The following is a 23,890-nucleotide window of genomic DNA, read 5'->3' as shown; positions in this document are numbered from 1 at the left end:
CCATATAGGGCCCATAGGGCTTACCCCTTTGGAATTGGACTCAGGATCACTGACATGCTTTTCTGTGTTATTTTTCAGGCAAAATGTAACTCTAGAGCAGTACATAGATCAGATTACAGGTTACACAGGTCTCTGGGTCTCTGCAAGCATTTCTAGACATGGCTACTCAAGAAAATACATTGTCACAACGAATTTTACACACAGTACTTAGCCTTTTTAGCTTTCAGGCACAACTTGCAATTTAATTTAGCTTACTGGGTGCATTAACCCTTTGTTACTGAATATGCAAAGCAACTCAGTGGTCTGAACTGTGTGTGCCATGGTGTGTATTTATCTTAGAAGCAGGTCTTTACCCTGCATTTAGATCACTGAGACTTAAGACATAGTAAAATAAGAAAAAAGTTACTCTGTTTATAGAAATACATAGTAGATAGAAAAGGCATACCTAGTTCTAACAAACTTACTAAGTTGGAGGCGCAATCCCCAGACTTGGATAATAATAATAATAATAATAATAATAACAATAATAATAATAATAATTTAATTTATGTGTCGCCTATCTGGCCAGTGGCCACTCTAGGCGACGTACAACTCAGTTACAATAAAATACATCATAATAATACAATACAAATGATAAAAATGATAAAACAATGACAGTTCAGAGTAATAGGCAATTAGTCATAGAGATTAACCCTCCCCGGAAGTCCCGAAGGCCTGTCTGAAAAGCCAGGTCTTCAAGGCCTGGCGGAATACATTCAGGGAAAGGACATGCCGGAGATCATAAGGGAGGGAGTTCCAGAGAGTGGGGGCCGCCACTGAGAATGCCCTCTCTCTAGTCCCCACCAACCTAGCTGTTTTAGTTGGCGGGACTGAGAGAAGGCCCTGTGTGGCTGATCTTGTCGGGCGGCATAATTGGTGGCGTTGGAGGCGCTCCATCAGATAAGCTGGGCCGAGACCATGTAGGGATTTAAAGGTTAATACCAACACCTTGAATTGGGCCCGGAAAACAACTGGAAGCCAGTGCAGATTGAACAACACTGGAGTGATGTGCTCCCGGCGACGACAATTTGTAAGTAGTCGAGCCGCCGCATTTTGTAGTTTCTGGACCGTTTTCAAGGGTAGCCCCACGTAGAGCGCATTACAGTAATCCAAACGAGAGGTGACTAGGGCATGTACCACCAATGGGAGCTGATGAACAGGAAGGTAGGGTTGCAGTCTACGAATGAGGTGTAATTGATACCAAGCTGCCCGGCTCACTGCCGAAATCTGAGCCTCCATGGACAGCCTGGAATCCAGAACAACCCCAAGGCTGCGGACCTGGTCCTTTAGGGGCAGTTTCACCCCATCGAACATCAAGTCAATATCTCCCAACCTTCCCTTGTCCCCCATGAGTAGCACCTCGGTCTTATCGGGATTCAGTTTCAACCTGTTCCTTCCCATCCATCCACTCACGGATTCCAGGCACTTGGACATGGTCTCCACAGCCAACTCTGGTGAAGATTTAAACGAGAGATAGAGCTGAGTGTCATCCGCATATTGGTGACACTGCAGCCCAAATCTCCTAATGATTGTCCCCAGCGACTTCATATAGATATTAAATAGCATGGGAGAGAGGATAGAGCCCTGTGGCACACCACAATTGAGAGGCCAAGGGTCTGAAACCTCTTCCCCCAATGCTACTTGTTGATGCCTATCGGAGAGAAAGGAGCAGAACCACTGCAGTACAGTGCCTCCTATTCCCAATCCCTCCAGGTGATGTAGAAGGATACTGTGGTCAACAGTATCAAAAGCCGCTGAGAGATCGAGGAGGACAAGAAAGGTGAATTCTCCCCTATCTAATGCCCTCCTCATATCATCCACCAGAGCGACCAAGGCTGTTTCAGTTCCATGTCCAGTCCTGAAACCCAATTGGTATGGATCTAAATAATCCGTTTCATCCAAGTGTGCCGACAGCTGATTAGCCACCACTCGCTCAATGACCTTGCCCAAGAATGGTAAATTTGAAATTGGGTGAAAGTTATTCAAAACTTGGGGATCCAAGGAGGGCTTCTTTAAGATGGGGTTTACAATTGCCTCCTTGAGGGCTAATGGCATTACACCCTCCTCCAGGGATGCATTAACCACCGCCTTAATCCCCTCGCCCAATTTCTCTTTGCAGCTCACAAGGAGCCACGACGGGCAAGGATCATTTAGACATGTGGTAGGCTTCACAGTTGAGAGCACCTTGTCCACATCCTCAGAAGGAAGAGGCCGAAACCGATCCCATTTGACCGGCTTGCAACTGGCCAACTCTGGTTCATTTACTGTATCCACGGCATACGGGATCAAGTTCCGCAAGTGTTTGATTTTGTCAGCAAAGTGCTTTGCTAATTTGTCACAGGAGGCTTTTGACTGTTCCAAGGGTTCCTGAGCAACTGGACCGACCAGGCTTCGGACCACTTGGAAGAACCTCCTGGGACAGCACTCTGCGGACGCAATGGAGGCAGCAAAGAACTTCTTTTCTGCCTTCACTGCCACTTGATAGGCAGCTATTGCTGCTCTAACCTGTGTCCGGACATCTTCGGAACGTGATTTCCGCCACCGGCGTTCTAGTCGTCTCACCTCCTGTCTCAGATTACGCAACCGTGGTGTATACCATGGTGCTAACTGAGTTCTGTTCAGGGGGAGAGGACGTTTCGGAGCCACCCGGTCCAATGCTCTGGTGATTCCCTCATTCCACTCTATCACCAGGGCATCGACCGGGCGGCCTTCAGCAGGTTCCAATTCCCCAAGCGCAGTCAGGAATCCTTCTGGATCCATCAGGCGCCTGGGGCGGACCATTCTAATAGGTCCTTTTCCCCTGCGGAGGGAGTGTGGCATCGAGAAGTCTATATTTACCAGATAGTGATCTGAGCATGACACAGGGGTGGAAGAAACCACCCCCAACTTCAGAGCACTTCCCTCCCCTCCCAGGACAAACATAAGGTCGAGAGCATGACCGGCTACATGGGTGGGCCCAATATTACTAAGGTGCAGTTCCCAGGAAGCCATGGTTTCCAGGAAATCCCGAGGGGCTCCAATGAGAGCGGTCTCAGCATGTATGTTGAAGTCACCCAGCACTAATAATTCTGGGGACAACGCCCGTACAGCCGAGACCACCACCAGCACCTTGGCCAGGGAGTCTGCTGTGCAGCGGGGTGGGCGGTACACAAGTCCCCAAACTGCCCTTCGGGCCCAACCTCCAGTACATGCAGTCAACAAACTTAGTCCTATGAAGAGGAGGTCTGGCAAAAACTAAAGACTCCCGATAGATGACTGCCACTCCCCCTCCCCGCCTTCCTACCCTCGGCTGCTGTGGGTAACAGAAACCCGGCGGGCACATGGCCTTAAGAATGGGAGCTGAGGCCTCATCCAGCCAAGTCTCTGTAATACATGCCATGTCTGCCCGCTCATCCAAGATAATATCATGGATGTGTGATGTTTTTTGTACTACCCTCATGGCTCAGGACAGAGAACAAAGACAAATATGTCTCCTCTCTCCTCAGACAGTTGAAGAAGAAGACAAAAGAAGGAGGGCAGGTCAGCTTCCCTGAGCATATCAGTTTACTACGGAAGGAAGTTAGGTAGAGAAGAGCACAGATAAAGGTAGGCAAGCCTAGCCAGCTGGAGGACCCTAACTCTCATCTTCCTTCTGGAATACATACAAAAGAACCCAAACACTAGTTGTTCTTGCCCCACTTCCAACAGACTCGAGGTGGGCATACTACTTGAGCAGGCACTGTCTCCAGGATCAGGACTGGGCCAGCAAGCAGGCACTCCTCCGGGCAGGCTCATGGGCAGTCTCATTCTGTTTGCACCTGCGTAGATGGCGGTGTGTCCTTGGCGATAGGGGAGGTGACACTTTGACCAGTTCTTCTCCAGGCTTCTGCACCTATGTCTTTGACAGTGGAAGGAGTAGGAGGTTGGGAGGCAAAACAGGATTGGAAGGCATGGTGATGGGAAGTTCACTTTCAGACGCTGTCTCATCTATCTCAGCCTACACCTCTGGGGTGAGGCTGTCACTGGCCAGACTACTGAAGTCTTCTCTGGTTTCATCCCCCTCCATTTGGTGACCACTGGGGCCCTCCCCCAAATACCAGTCTTCTTCCTCCTCTGCCAGGAGTTCTCAACAGGGCACACATATACGGGCTTTTAAAGAGTAAAGAAACTAGGTGCTTATTATTAGTAGTTACATTACCCAGTTAACTCCCAGTTAACTCCCAGGTAAATCTCTCATAGCATCCATAGAGCAGTGACTTATTTCATCTCAGTCTCTGAGCTACATTGCCATCTATAATTAGTACCAGTATTTGACATAAAAGTCAATACAAAAATATTGGAACAACAACCTCCATCTGAATTTAAAAAGCAGCATTGTGGAAAGCCGTTAGCTAAATGCATCACCCTGCTCAGCAATACTGCACAATTAACAGATCTAATCATTTAGCTCTCCAGACTTCCATTAAATGCAATTATTATTCATTTATCAAGAGGAGAAAGCCCCACTTCACAACACAAGTTAAAATGCAATTAGGTGCAGTAGGGCAGAACAAATTTCTCAGCATAGAACGGGTTACACACCCAAGCTTCATGAGGCTTGCTAGTTAGGCTCATCATTCTCTTAGGACATAATAATGCCACTAAATATGCTGGATCATTAGCAAAATTACATAGCTAAAGAAGGGCAATATTAATAGAGCTTTGTAACATTTTATAGGAACAGCAACTTGTTAAACATCACTAGGAAATAATTGCATTACAGTCAGATGCATGAACTCATTATGTTTTTAACAATAGAAACTGGGCAAGCTATTCACTTTGGAGAATTCTTCACATTCTGCTTCCTACCATAGGCCCAAAGTTCATGGATGCAGGGAACCAGCCTCCTCCTTGGATTTATTTTACAGTGATGCAATAGAAATGGAGGCAGAATTGTTTGGCAGATTAGAATCAATGGCAACATTTTGTTCCATGCAGCAAAGCAGAATGAGCTATCACTTCACTGTACACAAATACGGAAGGTCCACTTCTAAAATTCTTCTCATTTTATACACAGACATGTGTATAAGAAAATAGCCAGATAAGATGCCACAGAGTTACCATTAATGTTCCATGAGAACATAAGAAGAGCCTCCTAGATCAGGCCAGGGACTGTCTAGTCCAGCATCCTGTTTTCATAGTGGCCAACCAGATGCCTATGGGCCTAAAACAGATAACAGTAAAGACTGGATATGTACATTTAACACCACAGACCCACATTTGGATATCCTTCCTTTGATTGCATGATCACACAAAAAAGAGGAATTTTTCAGTAAACCGTGGGTCATCATAGACAAACCAGAAACTATGTTATTCTTCACCATGGTTTGGGAACAAACCAGGATCCTAAAACATAGTTTGAACCTGACTTGTTTCCATAAGCCATAGTTGAGACTAACCACAGTTTTCCAGGTTTGGACATAACAATGAACTACAGCTGGTTAGAAAAGGAAGTGAAAGCACATGAGTAGCCAGCATGGTGCCCTCCAGATCTTGTTGGGCTACAGCTCCTATCATCCCTGACCATCAGTCATGCTGGCTGAGGCTGATGAGAGTTAAGGGTCCAACAATACCTTGAGGTCACCATCTTGACTACATGTGGTTTAGCATTACATATGAATGGAGCCATTCTGTTAAAGCCTGCCCAAGTTGGTTGAGGAGGCTCTCTTAGTCTCCAGCCTTTATCAGAGACAAGTTTGGTGAGAATATAGGCTGTGGAACTCTCTGCTCCAAGAGACCCATCTTCCATAGGAAAGCCATCTGAATCCATCTTTTGTCACCTCTTCAAGACTCATCTAGTATGGCAGCCAATCTGTCTATTTATCTTATTGGTTTTGCCATTTTAAAAATCTAACACGCTGTCTGCTTTTTGAATTTGAATTGTTTTATTCCTGATTGTTTTTCCTGTTTGAAATTGCTTTAATATTTTAGATTGCTACCAACATATTTGAATGGAAAGGTGGGGTATAAATTTAATACAATAAATAAATTGTACCCAAGCTGGGTCTGACAACTGGATGAATTAGGAGTATGGGGAGAGTTGAAATGCCATGAATGGGGTGAACGAGTCACTGCAACAATGTGCTTTTCTCAGAATGCAGACAAGCAAATATTTGGAATACAAAGAGAAGAGCAACTTTTGTTATAAAACAGTTCAGAATTGATTGTCCTAGAAAACTTTTTGCTGATTTTCAGGATTGAGACTGGCGTATTGTGGGAGAAAGGTGAATGTTTGCTCTTATGAATGCTGTGTTATTTTATTTTAAATTTTAAAAGTATCCATATTAATATTTGTACTCTGTCAGAAAACAATTAGCTTGATATTTAAACTCTGTGAGAAAACAATCAGAAAGGGATCAAGCAGGTTATTTGACAAGAGACAATTGGATTACAATCCTCACTACTGCAACAATTTCTCTAGATTAAAAAGGAATTTACCTGGAGGATACCATAGATTGAATAAAATGTGTATTGAAAATGTAATAAAAAAACATGATTAAAAGCACAATAAAAACTTGCTGATAAGTATTTCATCACACTGAAATGAAGCTATTTTAAAGATACAATTAAAGAGATTTGTAATATAAGGCAATCAAACGAACTGATACGATAGTTAATGTAAGATGCTAACTTATTCTTGGGCAACCCACTGGGCAACAATTCAAAATTGCCTAGATTGGAACTTTGAAACGTACAGCTTAAGTTATGAGAGAAACAAATTGGTTACTGAAATGCAAAGGTAATCTTTACCACAATTTGGGGAAAAATAGGCAACATTGAGATAGGAAATCTGGAAGTGCAAGAGAAATAAAAAGAGGAAAGGACCCTAGATCTCTACATGTTTTGCATGCAGAAGGTACTTATACTTCCAGCTCAAAGGATCTCATCACAGAGAGTCATTGTCAGTTAGATGACACAGTACTCAGCTTCTTGGGCAGAGCAATCCTAATGAGGGACCAGGGAGGCGGAGGGTGGTGGATGTTCTCCTGCATCCAAAGCACTGCTACGTCATGGGAGCCATTTCTCCCCTTCAGTTTTAACTGTGCTAACTCCAGGATGGCATAACTGAGTGGGAAATCAAAGCTTGCTTAAAGGATGTTTCAAATTGTTATAGTGATGGAATAGATAAAAAAGGCTGCAAAGTCCAGTCTCCTGTCCAAAGGACAGATGAGATGTTCGTAAATCTTAATACAATGCAGTCACGGACCCCCTTATCCAGTTTGTGGCTCCAATTTGTAAATACACTACAGACCCAATTTGGTCTGGACAGATTTGGACCGATCCGGATCACAAACTGGATATTACAAATCTTTGGAAGTCCCATTGACTTGCATTGTAAAACCGAAATGGCCATAACCTTGCTTTTTGACCTAGGGACATAGAATTTGGAGACATGGTAGCTGCTATATAAGGGGATTACAGCTATCAAGTTGCAGGTGGTAGCTACTTTTAAATTTTAAAATGTTTTAAAATTAAAATGAACATAAGATATTTGTTATTTCCATATAGGGACATGAACTTTAGTACCATGGTAGCCCCCATTGAGGGAATGAACCCTGCCAAATTTTAGGTGGGTAACTCCTGGGTTTTTCATGCTAGCCACCTTTAAAGTTTGCTTTTTCCAATAGATAGATTGTGAGTGCTCATTCGTGCCGGTTCTCATGCTCCTGCATTTCTGCTGTTCCTTTCTTCAATTTTTTGGGAAAACAAGTTTTTTTAAAAAAAATGTCTGAGATACTAGACACGAGTAGGTGGCATTAGGCAGGCACAGGCCAGCAGCACCATGGAAATAATATGCACACAGGAACATGAAATTTGGGAACATGGTAGCTACTATAGAGGGGATTAACCCTGCCAAAGTTAAGGTGGCAAGAGTTTTCATGCTAGTCACTGTTAAAATTTGCTTTTTCCAAGAAATATTTTTTAAAGACCCTGTCATATGGGGAGCAGATTGTCAACAGCAAGGGAAAATAAAAATGCTATTTAATATTCACTATGGTTAGCAATTGGAAATAATAATAATAATTCTTAACTCAGAATGCTGGCTCATAAGCCCACAAGGTTGGCTTGGCTGGATAATAATAATAATAATAATAATAATAATAAATGTAAACAGATAAACTGGCCAGTTATAGTTTGTGGGTAGCAACCGGAAAGTAGTAGTAGTAGTAGTAGTAGTAGTAGTAGTAGTAGTAGTAGTAGTGGTAGTAATAATAATAATTTCAGAAAGCTGTGGCTAAATATGCCCACAAAGTTTAATAATAATCCTTATCAATGAGAATAGAATAAAATAATTTTAAAAAACACAGAAAACAAACATGGTATGGGAAATGGATTGGGAAAGAATAGAAAACATACACAAGCTGAACAAATGCCACCCAACCACCACAAAACATTTCTAAGAGATAGAACTTACAAAAGATTTCTGCACTGTGAAGAGAAGAGAGTTGGATAGGGTGTTAGTGTTCTAGCTTTCCTCCCTCTCTCCTCATCCTGGTGTTCTCCTTTATGTAACTGTAATTTCAGAGACACCCTGTCTGCATTCATTAGAGACTGTTTTGAGCTACAGATCTGTACAAATCTTAACAGATCAATTTGGGACTATCTGATCCCCTCTGAAGATATTTGTAGCTGCTTCAACCCCAATTGGCCTAATTGTGATTTCTACATATCCAATAAACAGCCCTAGTCACAGTATTGGGCAAGAAGGCAGCAGGTGCTCTTCAAAAGTGCTTATAGACCAATACTCAGATGGCCCATTAAAGTGAAGCAACATTAAAGTGAATAGAGAGCTGGGGAAGATGAGCAACAACAGACATTTTCTTCCTGACCTGAAATATGATGATAGTCTGACTGTTGAGCATTAAGCATCATTTTACCCACCATTCTGAAGTTTTTATTTGTTTGGGACATAATAATAAAAATTGAATTCAAATCAGATAAGGGCAAAAGTAATGAATGATCAAAGGCTGCTAGGTGCCAGTGTAATGAAATTAGGCATAGTTTGGGAATTATAGTGCATATGGTGTTAATTTGACACAGTATAGAATGTGTTTTCCTAATATAACATAGAACCAGAAAAACAAAATTTCTAAGGGGCCTGTGGTTGCCAAATGTTCATTTTGTGTTTGATACTTAAAGGTTAGCTTACCCATCCCATGTAACGGGATACTATCCAAGCAGATAAGGCTGGAATGTATCGTGTCAGGAGGAGGAGGAGGTAGAGACAGCACGGATGAGCGATCAAGGCCAGGACGCTAGCTCAACGCAAGACAATGGAGAAACTTGGAAAGTTACTAACAAGAAGGGAGGGGCTGTGTTAGGAGGGCTTGAGAGCATATATCGCTTGTATCTGTGTAATCATGCTTTAGACTGGTTTTCAGGCACGAGCCGAACAACCTAGTCTCCTTTTGCAAAAGATATTGGTAATCAATAAAGGTGTTGTCTTACACTTTGGTCTCCCATCTGGTGTATTTTGGAGCTTTCTCCAGATATAAAGAACCATTTTTTGGTGTATCACCAGGACAGGGATGAGAAACCTGTGGCCTTCCAGATGTTTGCTGGACTACAGCTTGTATCGTCCCTGACCTTTGACCATGCTGGGTGGGGCTGATGAGAATTAGAATCCACAAATATCTGGAAAGACACAGGTTTTCCATCCCCTGCTTTAGACTCTCCCCTGATAGGTAACTTTGCCATTCAACAACACCTTGATCCAATAATATGAAAGCATTGCAAACAGCCTTCACTCATTGATATTATTGTTGTTGTGTGCCTTCAAGTTGATTACGACTTATGGTGACCCTATGAATCAGCGACCTCCAAGAGCATCTGTCATGAACCACCCTGATCAGATCTTGTAAGTTCAGGTCTGTGGCTTCCTTTATGGAATCAATCCATCTCTCGTTTGGTCCTCCTCTTTTTCTACTCCCTTCTGTTTTTCCCAGCATTATTGTCTTTTCTAGTGAATTATGTCTTCTCATGATGTATCCAAAGTATGATAACCTCAGTTTCATCATTTTAGCTTCTAATGATAATTTTGGTTTAATCTGTTGATATTAAATGATATTGAATGACACAGACTCCCACAAGTCTAAAATGACTTAGTGAAGGCTACTATACAGAATTGGCAATAATGGTGAGGGTTGCAGCCTAAATTTGCCAATCCTGTGTGAGTTAGATGGTGATTAAATGGGTCCTCCAACATCTAATAATTTTGTTTGTTGAATAGCCACAAAAATTTCAGACTCTTTTCAGGATTTTTAAGATTTATTGCAAAATGCAGATTTCCTTGCAGACTTTACTGTAACAGAGCTTTCATTATAGGAATGATTTGCACGATGGAGTTCCAGTTCATTTCTACTGGATCTGTTTGAAAACAGTTAATAAAGCTGTGGTCCTGGTTCAGCTGAGTTCTGTAGCTCATCTCCTTATTCCTTAGTTGGCAGTCCAATGCTTGTAATGTTTATATACATTAAATTTTTCCAAATCTCCTTCTGGCTATGCTAGCACTACTTTATACACTAGCTGAAAATGGGATGCACTATGGCATGCGCAATGTGTCTGTGCAGTTGCTACAGAGGAGTACAGTTAGTACAGAGGACTACACTTGACTGATTGATTTCCCTTTTATATATATTTCAAGGCGATTTACAACCATACAATAAAACATAACTTTGTGGCCCTCTGAATATTGTTGGACCCCCAAATCCCATCAGCCCCACCAGCCTGGCTAATGTTGGAAGTTGGAGTCCAGCACCATCTGGAGGGTCTTCAGTTACTTCCATAAACTAAAAGTAGTGGGTGCCTGTTGTATCTCAACAGAGATGCTATTCCACAAAACAGGGACAGCCACAGTGAAAGCACTATGGAATAAGCTTCTGATATTTCAGGAACTTCAAGCAAAAGCTCTCCAGCAGAACACAATGACCTGCTGAATATGTCAGAGGTAAGGCAGTTTCTCGAGTAACCTAGTAGGGTTAAGTAACATTACTGGAGCGTGTGGGCACAAGAAGCAAAGATCACTTTAGTGTATGTACACTGTGAAGTGTCATGAATCTCCAGTTGTGAAAATAATATTTTCCATTTAGTCAGTTGCACAAAATTCTCATAACCAAGGAAACTCATATTTTATTAGTATATAATAGGCACATTTCATAGACTTCTCTAAAATGAATATATAAATTATCCTGTTCAGACTCAGATTTCCCATATTAACATCGTTCTGACTACCAGCACTTATATAACAAAGCATTTTAAATGTCGGCAGGCACTGGCAGATATAATTAGACAAATCAAATTCATTTCATCTTGCAACCATCATAGAATTTACAATCCAGTAATGCATGATGAGCCCTTTGGTGGCTAAAATGGCCCTGAGTGCTTTTACTCACCCTTAATAAATAATCTTTTCTCTGTCTTTGCAGGCCTATCATGACTGATCAGAGTGAGATGCTGCATGAACTAGATTTGCCTTTTCATAGTAGAGCTTATTCCACCCACAACCATCAGAATAAGCCTTCTAGAATCATTCCTTAATAGTCAGTTCTCAGGAATCAAAAATTTTTCACTGCATTATTCATTTTTAGTAGGTTCAGCAACTAGGCATTCACATTAAGGAATCTCAAATACTTTCCCCTAAGGCAGGGGAAAGGCATCTGTTACCTTTCAAATGTTGTTGGACTCCATGTCCCATCAGCCTCAGCCAGCATGGCCAATGATCCAGGATAATGGATGTTGTAGTCCAGCAACATCTGGAGAACCATAGGTTCCTCATCCCTGCCCTAAGCTATGCTTCATTTGTACATTTAAAATTTGAATTGGTAAGACAAAGACTATGGGCTATTTATTTTCAAGACCTTTTGACTAGTTCATGCACAACCTTAGGCATTTTTATGATGATCCTTTATAGTTAACTGCTTATTTTAGAAATGTGTATGTAGCTAAATATCATAGGGCTAGATTTAATATATTGTCTTGTCAATTCCTTTGGTTAGACATGCTGGTCTTCCTCTCTCCTTGAGTGTTTGTCCTCATAACAATGAGAAAGTGGAATGTGTGGAACATGTTGCTTTTCTTTTGTATTGTAATCTTTTACACTGCAGCTCATCAGCAAAACTACCAGGAATGTCTCAGTGGTACAGCATGTGAAGGTCCCAAGTTCATTCCCAAGTTCAGGCATCTCTGGTTAGGCCTTTGAATGTTCCCTGCTTGAAATCCTAGCTTTTCCGATTTTCTATGGGTTGTCTTCAATTAAGTCCTACTCAGAGGAAACCCACTGAAATTAATGAACCTAAGTTAGTCATGTCCATTAACTCCCATGGGCTTACTCTGAGTAGGACTAGTATTCAATACCACCCTATGCTCCTATGTCAGTTCAATCTTATGTTAAATACTTGCTGGGAGATTATACAGCCACGAGAGTGGCTGTATATTATAGCCAGAGTGGATTTTTCACATTCCATGATGTTAAATTGAAAATACCCCCTTCCCATTCTGATGCATCCCATAAGCTCATTTGAAAACAAAACCTTACAAAACGTATAGTCCTGAACTTAGAAACGCTTGCTTAACAACCTGTAAATTTTCATGGCAATAAACAAAACAGTCAGAAAGAATCGAGAGTTCAAAGTCTAAAGAGAGAGAGAAAAAACTCAGAGCCCTTTTGGACGTTTTTCTCTCAGAGTTCTCATAATCTGTTGAAATTCATTAAAACTCAGCCATGGTCACAGAGTACATGTAATCCTGTTACTGACCTTGCCCCATACTCTGACCTTCATCTTCTGCAGTTCAAAAGTTTAAAAAATGCCTGGCTGATTTTTAATTAATTTAATAAATTTTGGCTTGAACTCAATGATAATGTCGGGCATGCTCAGTAAGAACCAACTGTCAGTGTTCTAAAAGCCAGAATCACAGCTGCTGGGCTTGGCTAATCAGGGGGCCACACCCACACCAGACTTTGATTTCACCTGAGACAGTAATGGCTTCCCTCAAAGAATCCTGGGAAGTGTAGTTTGTAAAGGGTGCTCAGAGGAGACTCCTATTCCCCTGAGAGAGCTCCAGTGGCCAGATGGGTTTAACACTCAGCTGCTCTGTGAGGGGAACAGGGCATCTCCTAGCAACTCTCACCACCCTTCACTTCCCAGGATTCTTTGAGAGAAGCCATGATGGTCCAAAGTGAAATAAAGGTCTGGTATGGATATGGCCAGGGACAGCTTTGGTTTAAATTTGGGTGGGACGCTACACATGCCTGCTGTAGAATAAAAAGGTGGGGGAAACCCTGAAAAGCAATGATACTGTTCACAAATGTTTTCCTTTTGGAAAGGAAAGGGGTTTCCTCTCTGCCCAGTGCTAGCCCACCCAATCTCCTACCCTCCCCTTCCTCCTATCCTCCATGCCCCTCCCCCAGGTCAGTGTTGGACTACGTTCAAATCCCCTCACAGCCATGAAGCTCACTGGGTGACCTTGGGCCAGTCACTGCCTCTCAGCCTCACAGGAAGGCAATGGTAAAACCACCTCTGAATACCGTTTACCATGAAAACCCTATTCATAGGGTCACCATAAGTCGGGATTGACTTGAAGGCAGTCCATTTCCATTTTCAAACATGATTGCACAGACATAAATCCCATTGAACTCAAAGTATGCAACTGATCAAACCCACCCTCCCTTCTCCTCCTTCCTATCACCTCCCTCTTGCCCCTTACTTCCCCTCCAATATCCTCCTCCAATCCCCTCCTTCCCCCTCCTCTCCCTTCCTCCTCCCCTCCCATCTTCCTTCTTCCTCATGATTGCACAGGAGTAAATCCCACTGAACTCAATAAACATGCAAATGATCAAACTAGTCCTTCTCCCCTCCCCCTCCTGCCTGCTCCCATTCCTCTCCTCCCCTCCGCCCTCCCTCCCCTCCCTCCTCCTCCTCCCTCCTCCCCTCCTCCCCATCCCCTGTGGTCAGTTTCACCTATCCTAAGCATGATTGCATGGGAGTAAATCTCACTGAACTCAATAAGCATGCAAATGATCAATCCATTCTAAGCAAGCTTGCATAGGATCCCATTTCTTACCTCCCAGATTAAAAAGTAGAGAAATTCACTAATAGGCAAAAAACCTTGCAGTTTAAGAACATACCTATAGCCCACAGATATTTCTATCAAACTTTAAAAAGCAGGGAAATTGGGCAGCTATAGTGAATGCACCAGGGGAACAGGAGACCTGACCTCCTCTCTGAGATATTGTACTGCCCTACAAATTGGTCAAAATGCACACTTTGGGTTGGTCTTTCACAGTCCAATCCACTTCCTGTGTAGCTTGGAAGAATTTGGTAACGTGTGCCTCTGAGCATATGGTGAGTCGTGGCAACACCTGCAATCAGCCCAAATAACAGAGACAAGATATGTGCTGTGATGATCTTGTTTTAGCAGGGAGGAAGCAACATTATTAAGAGAGTTGACATAGTTCATATAGTCACTTTAAATATGTCTGATTTAGTTTGCAATTTCAGTGAAGTTTCTTCACAGTGGAAGATATAGGGCAGATCCCTGAACTAACATTTGCAGGAAGGGATTCTGAGGAACTGAGACAAATAGTGGTAATGAGAGAGGAAGTTCTAGGCTTAATGGACAATATAAAAACTGACAAATCACCGGGCCCGGATGGCATCCACCCAAGAGTTCTCAAAGAACTCAAAGGTGAAATTGCTGATCTGCTAACTAAAATATGTAACTTGTCCCTCGGGTCCTCCTCCGTGCCTGAGGACTGGAAAGTGGCAAATGTAACGCCAATCTTCAAAAAGGGATCCAGAGGGGATCCCGGAAATTACAGGCCAGTTAGCTTAACTTCTGTTCCTGGAAAACTGGTAGAAAGTATTATTAAAGCTGGATTAACTAAGCACATAGAAGAACAAGCCTTGCTGAAGCAGAGCCAGCATGGCTTCTGCAAAGGAAAGTCCTGTCTCAGTAACCTATTAGAATTCTTTGAGAGTGTCAACAAGCATATAGATAGAGGTGATCCACTGGACATAGTGTACTTAGACTTTCAAAAAGCGTTTGACAAGGTACCTCACCAAAGACTTCTGAGGAAGCTTAGCAGTCATGGAATAAGAGGAGAGGTCCTCTTGTGGATAAGGAATTGGTTAAGAAGCAGAAAGCAGAGAGTAGGAATAAACGGACAGTTCTCCCAATGGAGGGCTGTAGAAAGTGGAGTCCCTCAAGGATCGGTATTGGGACCTGTACTTTTCAACTTGTTCATTAATGACCTAGAATTAGGAGTGAGCAGTGAAGTGGCCAAGTTTGCTGACGACACTAAATTGTTCAGGGTTGTTAAAACAAAAAGGGATTGTGAAGAGCTCCAAAAAGACCTCTCCAAACTGAGTGAATGGGCGGAAAAATGGCAAATGCAATTCAATATAAACAAGTGTAAAATTATGCATATTGGAGCAAAAAATCTGAATTTCACATATACGCTCATGGGGTCTGAACTGGCGGTGACCGACCAGGAGAGAGACCTCGGGGTTGTAGTGGACAGCACGATGAAAATGTCGACCCAGTGTGCGGCAGCTGTGAAAAAGGCAAATTCCATGCTAGCGATAATTAGGAAAGGTATTGAAAATAAAACAGCCGATATCATAATGCCATTGTATAAATCTATGGTGCGGCCGCATTTGGAATACTGTGTACAGTTCTGGTCGCCTCATCTCAAAAAGGATATTATAGAGTTGGAAAAGGTTCAGAAGAGGGCAACCAGAATGATCAAGGGGATGGAGCGACTCCCTTATGAGGAAAGGTTGCAGCATTTGGGGCTTTTTAGTTTAGAGAAAAGGCGGGTCAGAGGAGACATGATAGAAGTGTATAAAATTATGCATGGCATTGAGAAAGTGGATAGAGAAAAGTTCTTCTCCCTCTCTCATAATACTAGAACTCGTGGACATTCAAAGAAGCTGAATGTTGGAAGATTCAGGACAGACAAAAGGAAGTACTTCTTTACTCAGCGCATAGTTAAACTATGGAATTTGCTCCCACAAGATGCAGTAATGGCCACCAGCTTGGACGGCTTTAAAAGAAGATTAGACAAATTCATGGAGGACAGGGCTATCAATGGCTACTAGCCGTGATGGCTGTGCTGTGCCACCCTAGTCAGAGGCAGCATGCTTCTGAAAACCAGTTGCCGGAAGCCTCAGGAGGGGAGAGTGTTCTTGCACTCGGGTCCTGCTTGCGGGCTTCCCCCGGGCACCTGGTTGGCCACTGTGAGAACAGGATGCTGGACTAGATGGGCCACTGGCCTGATCCAGCAGGCTCTTCTTATATTCTTATGTTCCTATAGGAAATCATTTTCTTTTGCTTCTATTTCTGGGAATATGTGAAGTACAGCAACACTTTGGAAAATTTACACTAAAAAAAAGTCCAAAAATAATTATGGAATAATGGCACTAACTATTCTGTAGAATAGTCTCCAGTGGACATCAGGAGTGTCTCAGTTTGCACAAGATAAAACAGTGGAAGGTGAAATATATTCTAGGTGTGCTCTATGTTTTTAATTGACCGTGCCCACCTTGCCTTATATGAAGTGGTTTAAACATAGCAGCCTGAAAACATGCATCTTGGGCAGGCTAAGTTTGTTTTTTCCAACAGCTAGAGTCATTCCTGAAGGAGCAACATATTGTAATCAGTCTGATTTTACATCAAATGCAGTTTCAGATTCAACTGTTAAAACAATGGAAGGTGAAATATATTCTAACAAAATTTGAGGTGTGCTCTATGTTTTTAATTGACCATGCTCACCTTTCCTTAAGTGGAGTAGTTTAAGCATAGCAGGCTGAAAATGTGCATCTTGGGCAGGCCAAGTTTGTTTTTCCAACAACTAGAGTCATTGCTTAAGTAGCAACATATTGTAATCGGTCTGATTTTACATCAAACTGCAGTTTCAGATTCAACTGTTAATGCACTCAAAATAGAAACAGAACATAACCTCCAATGTGAAACACAAAAGGCTGTCTTCACCATCATATGACATTGACCTATAAAAAGGCTTTGAAATTAATAAAAATAAATTTGACACAGGTTTCTAGGATGAATAATGAGGGAAATAAAATTTTCTAGATTAGATCTGTAGAAACAATAGTAACACAGGAAAGAAGCAAAGTAAGAACACCAACAAACATACAAAAATGTAACTCTTCATCTTTGGAGATGGCAGGTGTTGTCACCACTCACCATATGCTCAGAGGCACATGTTACCAAATTCCAGAGCTTGGAAAAGTTACTTTTTTGAACTACAACTCCCATCAGCCTAATCCAGTGGCCATGCTTGCTGGGGCTGATGGGAGCTGTAGTTCAAAAAAGTAACTTTTCCAAGCTCTGCCAAATTCTTCCAAGCTGCACAGGAAGTGGATTGGACTGTGAAAGAAAATTGTGTTTGCATTTTGCCAAATTTGTAGGGCAGTACAATATCTCAGAGAGGTGGTCAGGTCTCCTGCTCCCCTGGTGCATTCGCTATAAGCTGCCCAATTTCCCTGCTTTTTAAAGTTGGATAGAAATATCTGTGGGCTATAGGTACATTTTATTTTGCCTATTAGTGAATAAAGCTATAGTTCACCAAGACAACAAACAATAAAAATGTTGCAGCAAAACAACTTCAGCAATATCCCCCCCCCCCAAAGATTCAAGATCACTCATGCAGAAATCAGCATTTGATGGGATGCTGGTATCTGTAGTGCCTGCCTATTTATGTACTAAAGAGAATTTTTTATACTTTCCTAAATTTCTAATTAACTGTAGATGTATGATAACTTTTCCTTCCTCATGTGGGCAGTTGCTACCGAAGTGACTTTATGCCTCCTGTAATTTCAGCACTTGGACAGCTCCTTGAAAGTTCGGACTAAAACCTGGAGTGGATTCCCTGCCTCACTGACATCAGAGCCACCAGTCTCCACTGCATATCATAGCAGCAGATATACAGTATAGTAAGAGGAAACAGTATTGCTTATCATACACATTTACAACAGGCAGAGACCCAATATATGGTATGAAACAGAGACGGTTTTTGCTTTTATAATCAGCACAGTCTTTTTTGAGATTTTCTGTGACAGGGCTTTGCAATGACAGATGCCAGCTAAAGAAATCTGAAACTTCGGGTTGGTTCTGCCAGAAAAGGTGACTTGAAAAAGTAGTAGCTCCTTACTCAGTATATGTACAGATAATCCATAGTTAACTGACAGAGACAAATCTGAGCTATTTTTGCTCTCTTCATGCTGCCCCAAAGCTTTGGACAAGAATGAGATCCCATTTTCTGCCAAACCACCTTGCTGATTGACACATGTTCTGTCAGGCCGGCCATTTTTTCTGGCACAGACTTTACTAAGGTTGCTTCACCCACGAGCTTTGTTCGCTGCCCACCACTGTCCATGGGTCAACATGCGTTGATGGCTTGTGACTCGTGTTGGCAGGCCTCAGCCAAACACACTGCAGTAAGGCACTGAGAGACAGTGTGATGTAGTGGTCAGAGAGTTGGAGTAGGAGGGAGATTTGGGTTCAGATTCCTGAAGCTCACTGGGTGAGCTTGGGCAAGTTCTCATCTTTCAGCCTAACCCACTTCACAGGGATGTTATGAATATAAAACAAGGGAGGGGAGAACCATGTATACCATCATGATGTCCTTAGAGGAGATGTGAGATTATTAATGAAAGAAATCCAATGTAAGGGGTGGGGAGAGAAGAACATTTTCAAATTCTATGGAATCCTCCCCTAATTTTGGGTAGGGTAAAATAATATTTTGGCGGCATCCCTTGTTAAAATACATCTTTCTGTCCCTCCCCAAACATACATTTCACAGGAACCAGCCACAGCTGAAAAAGAAATTAGCATCCTTTCAACAGTTTATGTTGAAGAAACCTTTCCAAAGTGCTTCGTTAATTATGGATAGAGAGCTTCCAGAACCAGAGAGTTTGGGGATCAATTTCTAGGAACTAAATGATTTATATTTCTCAAAAGCAAGGTTTTAAAACATATTGTATTTGGTAGAAAATGAGGGACAGAAAGAACTGTAGCCCATTTTGAAAAATGTTGACCAATAAATTAGAGAAATACAGCATTTATGAACCTTGTATACATTTGTTTCAATTTGTACTATAGCCCATGGGTCTAATTGAGGATCTGGCCTTCAAAATTGAATCATTTTAAAGGGATAACTCATACAACTATGTTGGGAAGAAAACAGAATATGGCCAAAATAAACAATGAAGACTCAATGACTAATGTTGTACCTTGAACTACTTTCCCTACCCTAATTATTTAAATTGAAAAGAATTGACATTGCTTTTGCCTCCTTAATACCAATGTGTTATTGCCTGCATCCCATTGCTAATTCAGTAACCTTCATTGCAGTATTGATGCTTCCAATTACATGCAATTTATTTTGTTAACACATTAAATGAAGCGTCTGAAATAAGCACCTAAATTAGATTCAGTAGGACAGTTGTTACAATTTCATTAAATTTCAGTATACTATGCTGCAGAGCATTTACTCTGTATTTTTAACTATTGTGTGCAAAATGGTTTGCTAAAGAAATGAAGGTGCCATTTGATTACAAGCACTAAAAATTTAAAGGATGTGCCTGGATTTAATTGCACCAAAGAAAATAGCTGTTAGATATTAATTAGCATATCTACTAAATGCCATTGCTTGTTTCAACTATCATTCTTTATTTGGGAATACTTGCTTTGGGCAACAAAAAAGTAAAATCTGATGTAGCTATTTAAATTGGGCATCTATTGCAATGGTAAAATTGCAGCGGGTGTTTTCATGCCCAGAAGCCATGCACTGGCCCCACCATTTGGGGGAAACAATGCTTTTTAGACTGCAAGCTTTTCTACATCGGGCACTGTCTCACACAGTGTGTTCAGAACCCACCATGGACATGACCCAATATCACTGGTGTTTCCAAAACTTGGGGGTCATGTCCATGGTGGTTCTGAACACACTGTTTGAGACAGTGCCCGATGTAGAAAAGCTGTGCATTAGGGCACAGCTACAAAACTTGTTCTAGGTAGATGTCTTCAGTCTCACTCCTCATCCTCAGTCCATTCCTCGCTGCCCAGCCTAGCCATGGTTAATGTGCTCCATATTCATGTGCAAGGGTGCATATTCAATCTAGTCTGAAGGTTGCAGGGCAGGGAAACTCCTTAACCTAATTTCCTGGAGAGCATTGATTTTGGAGGACTAGCACCATCCCAACCCACCGCATAGGCCTACTGGCTTTATGCCTCTCAATATTATGAGGAGGGAGTTGTGTTGCCATGTTTCCCTCTTGCTTTCTCATGAAGGCAGCAATGTCAGACTTGAGAAGGACATAAAAGCTCTGGCAAGTGACACTGTACCTACAGAACCAACTCCTTTCCTTCTTCTTTGCATGTTGGATTCAGCCTGCAGGAAAGCTTGCACAGGCATGACCTGGCCACTGAGGTTGAGGAAGTGTCCCTGGAGGGATCAGCTATGCTAACCCATGCTGATACTTCCACACAAACTCTCCCTTTCCATCCTGTCCTGCCCCCCACCCACAACAGTAGAAACTCTTCCATTTCCCCTTCCTCTTTTAGCTCTACATCAGACTTCAATCTGAAATTGAATCAGGAGATCATTTATCAGATCTCTCACGTTGCTTTAAAAAGAAGGTTAAAAAAAGTAGGTGTGAGGAGAAATCGGATCAATGCCATGATAGTTCAGGAGGGAGCAATTAGCCCTTTCCCCTGCACAAGATTCCCAATTTAAAATGCCCTCCTCCCACACCAGCCCCATCTGTTATTTGCCTTATGGGGGAAAGCACACATGCACTTTTACGGTCAATGATATGAACAAACAGACATAAGAATGGAATGACAATAAAGAACTTAAACCAAAGGCCAACAAATCTGCAGGCATGTAGATGTGGACTCTGTTCATTGAAAATAATGTGAAAGAGGCTGCCTTTTCAAATTTGCCATCCCCTTCTGTCTGCATTCCCAAGGCATGAAGCCTTTCTGGGCAGGCTACACAGTCTAAGCCATTCTTCACAACCTCTGAAGTGCAAGTTTTGCACGAAGCACAAAGGAGATTACACAGCATAGAATATACTCCTTGAGATGAGTACTTGGGTGTCAAGTCTCATTGAGGAATCCATTTCTTGGCGAAGTAATAACCTCTCAAAATTCCAATTTGGTAATGGACGGCCTCATTAGAAACTCAACGCTACAACAGCATGAACAGCCCAGCAATAGTCTACTCTGCAACTGCCAAAACGTTTGTGCTATTCATTAAATGGAACCCTTTTTGCATTGCTAATCCTAATGAGATGCCGTTCTTATTACCATTCAAGCACTGTGTTGGAAGCCTGGATTTGTTCTCCCTTCCAAAATGATTGTCTTATTCTGCAGGAATAATTTGTTGCATCAAAATCACTGAGGTAGCTAACACGGTGTTACCAGTAAATCCATAGTGATGATCAGGTTCTGTAGAAGAAGGCCCAGTTCACTTTAGTACCAATCTGCAGCGGCATCTAAGCAAAACACTAAGAAACAGAAAGTGAGAGAAAATCTCCTGTCTTTTGGTGACTGTGACTGTGTTCTTAGTTTCCATAGCTCTTCCATGGGGAAAATGAAGAAGCTACATGTTTTGAGCTTACAACAAAACAAAATCAATTTAAAGGGCTTCTGGGTCCCAGCACATAAAGTGAGCACAGGCTTTTAAAATGCTTTCTATTCTGAAATGGGTTTGACATTTTGTATAACAGAAAAGAACAAAAGGGAACTTGCAAAATTTCACAAATTGCTTTGCTCTTCACTACTGCCACCCCCACACCAATAACTCTTGAACTCACTTTCATAGTGTTGGCACACGCAGTAGCATCTTATAGATGACAGAGACAACAGCCTGATCGTTTGGTCTAGATCAGGGCTGGGGAACTGGAACTGGCCAGCAGGCCAGATCCTGGGTCCCGCCATCTTCGGTGGGCCATTTTGACAGCTGCCCACCTGTCAATCACCTTGTATCCCTAGGATGTCAGGCAACCCATTTTCTCCTTTTAGCATGGCAAGCCTTGCTACAAAGGAAAATTAAAGCCCAGCCAATCAAAGGTTGAAGTTACTGCCAATCAGCTGATCAGTGGTGACTTCAAGCTCAGCTTTCTGCAGGTGTCAGCTGTGCTACTGGGGAATTCAGTAGCACAGGTGATTCCAGCCAGCTTCCTGTCACTCCCAGTCATCAAGCCACCTTGTCAATGCACAATCAGGAGCAGACCTTAAGGCAGCCACCTCTCCACCTTTCCCATACCTGACATCACATATGATGTCAGGTGTGGGGCAAGTGGGTGTGGTTTAGGGAAAACAGCTCACGGGCCAAAGTAAGACTCCTTCCAGACCTAATTAGGCCTGCAGGCCCAAGGTTAGGGTTGCCAGCTCAGAAGCATCCCAAAATCTGAGCAGGGGTGGGCCCTAGTGATGTCATATGTCAGGTTGTTATAAACAATACGCCCTAGTCCCTTTTAGGGTTCTAGTGGCTGAGGATTCGCTCCCAAATACTCACCCAATAGAGCTCAAGAACGAACAAAACAAGATGGAGGATGGAGTATATTTATTTCTAACACGTGCACGTGGAGAAGGGCCAAGCCAGTTCTGACAAACTCTGCTGTGCTGGCCTTTTTATAAGCTTTATTTTACTAATTATTCATGCATCAATTTCATCACATCTACATCATAACTACATCATTAATCCATGCCCATTTCCTCCTGGTAACCATATTAGGAGATTGTTTTTCACACTTGTTATATTCATATTGACCTTGTACATGTGCAACATAGTTTGCAACATAGTCTGATACTTTCTTCAACACAGGTGCATTTGCAACTAAAAGCCTGTGAGAATACAGTTATCTATTTTGCAGACACAGCTTTAAACAAACAATGGTTCTGCAATTCAGCAAACTAGCATTTCTCTTTACACACACACAAGTAAATTAACTGTCAGCATTTTAGCACAAGCAATGTGATTCTCAATTCATTTCTACTATGAATTCAAAACAGGCAAAACAGGCCTAATGCTCCTTTTTACTTTGACTATGCAAAGAAAGCTTAATTGAACAAAATATGTTATTAATTTAAACAGTCAAACAAACAGAATTCAGTGTCACAAGGTCATAGTGATGTCATGGGAATGGGCCCAAGTGATAATAATAATAATAATAATAATAATAATATAATTTGTGGGTCGCCTATCTGGCCAATGGCCACTCTAGGCGACGTACAATTTAACAACAATACATTACATCATAATAAAATACATCATAAAATACAATATAACAATAAAACAATAAAACAGTTCCAGTACAGAGTAGTAGGCTATTCGTCGTAAAAATTTAACCCTCCCCGTAAGTCCCAAAGGCCTGTCTGAAGAGCCAGGTCTTCAAAGCTTGGCGGAATACATTCAGGGAAGGGGCATGTCAAAGGTCATACGGGAGGGAGTTCCAGAGAGTGGGGGCCACCACTGAAAATGCCCTCTCTCTTGTCCCCGCCAATCTGGCTGTTTTAGTTGGCGGGATTGAGAGAAGGTCCTGTGTGGCTGATCTTGTTGGGCGGCATGGTTGGTGGCACTGGAGGTGCTCCATCAGATAAACTGGGCCGAGACCGTATAGGGATTTAAAGGTTAATACCAACACCTTGAATTGGGCCCGGAAAATAACTGGGAGCCAGTGTAGGTCGAACAACACTGGGGTGATGTGTTCCCGGCGGCGACAGTTTGTAAGTAGTCGAGCCGCAGCATTTTGTATAAGTTGTAATTTCCGGACCGTTTTCAAGGGTAACCCCACGTAGAGCG

The sequence above is a fragment of the Rhineura floridana genome, chromosome 7, assembly GCF_030035675.1.
Source record: "Rhineura floridana isolate rRhiFlo1 chromosome 7, rRhiFlo1.hap2, whole genome shotgun sequence".
NCBI classification, from domain to species: Eukaryota; Metazoa; Chordata; class Lepidosauria; order Squamata; family Rhineuridae; genus Rhineura; species Rhineura floridana.
The sequence above is the reverse complement of the archived record's forward strand: the minus strand, read 5'-3'. Positions refer to the sequence as shown.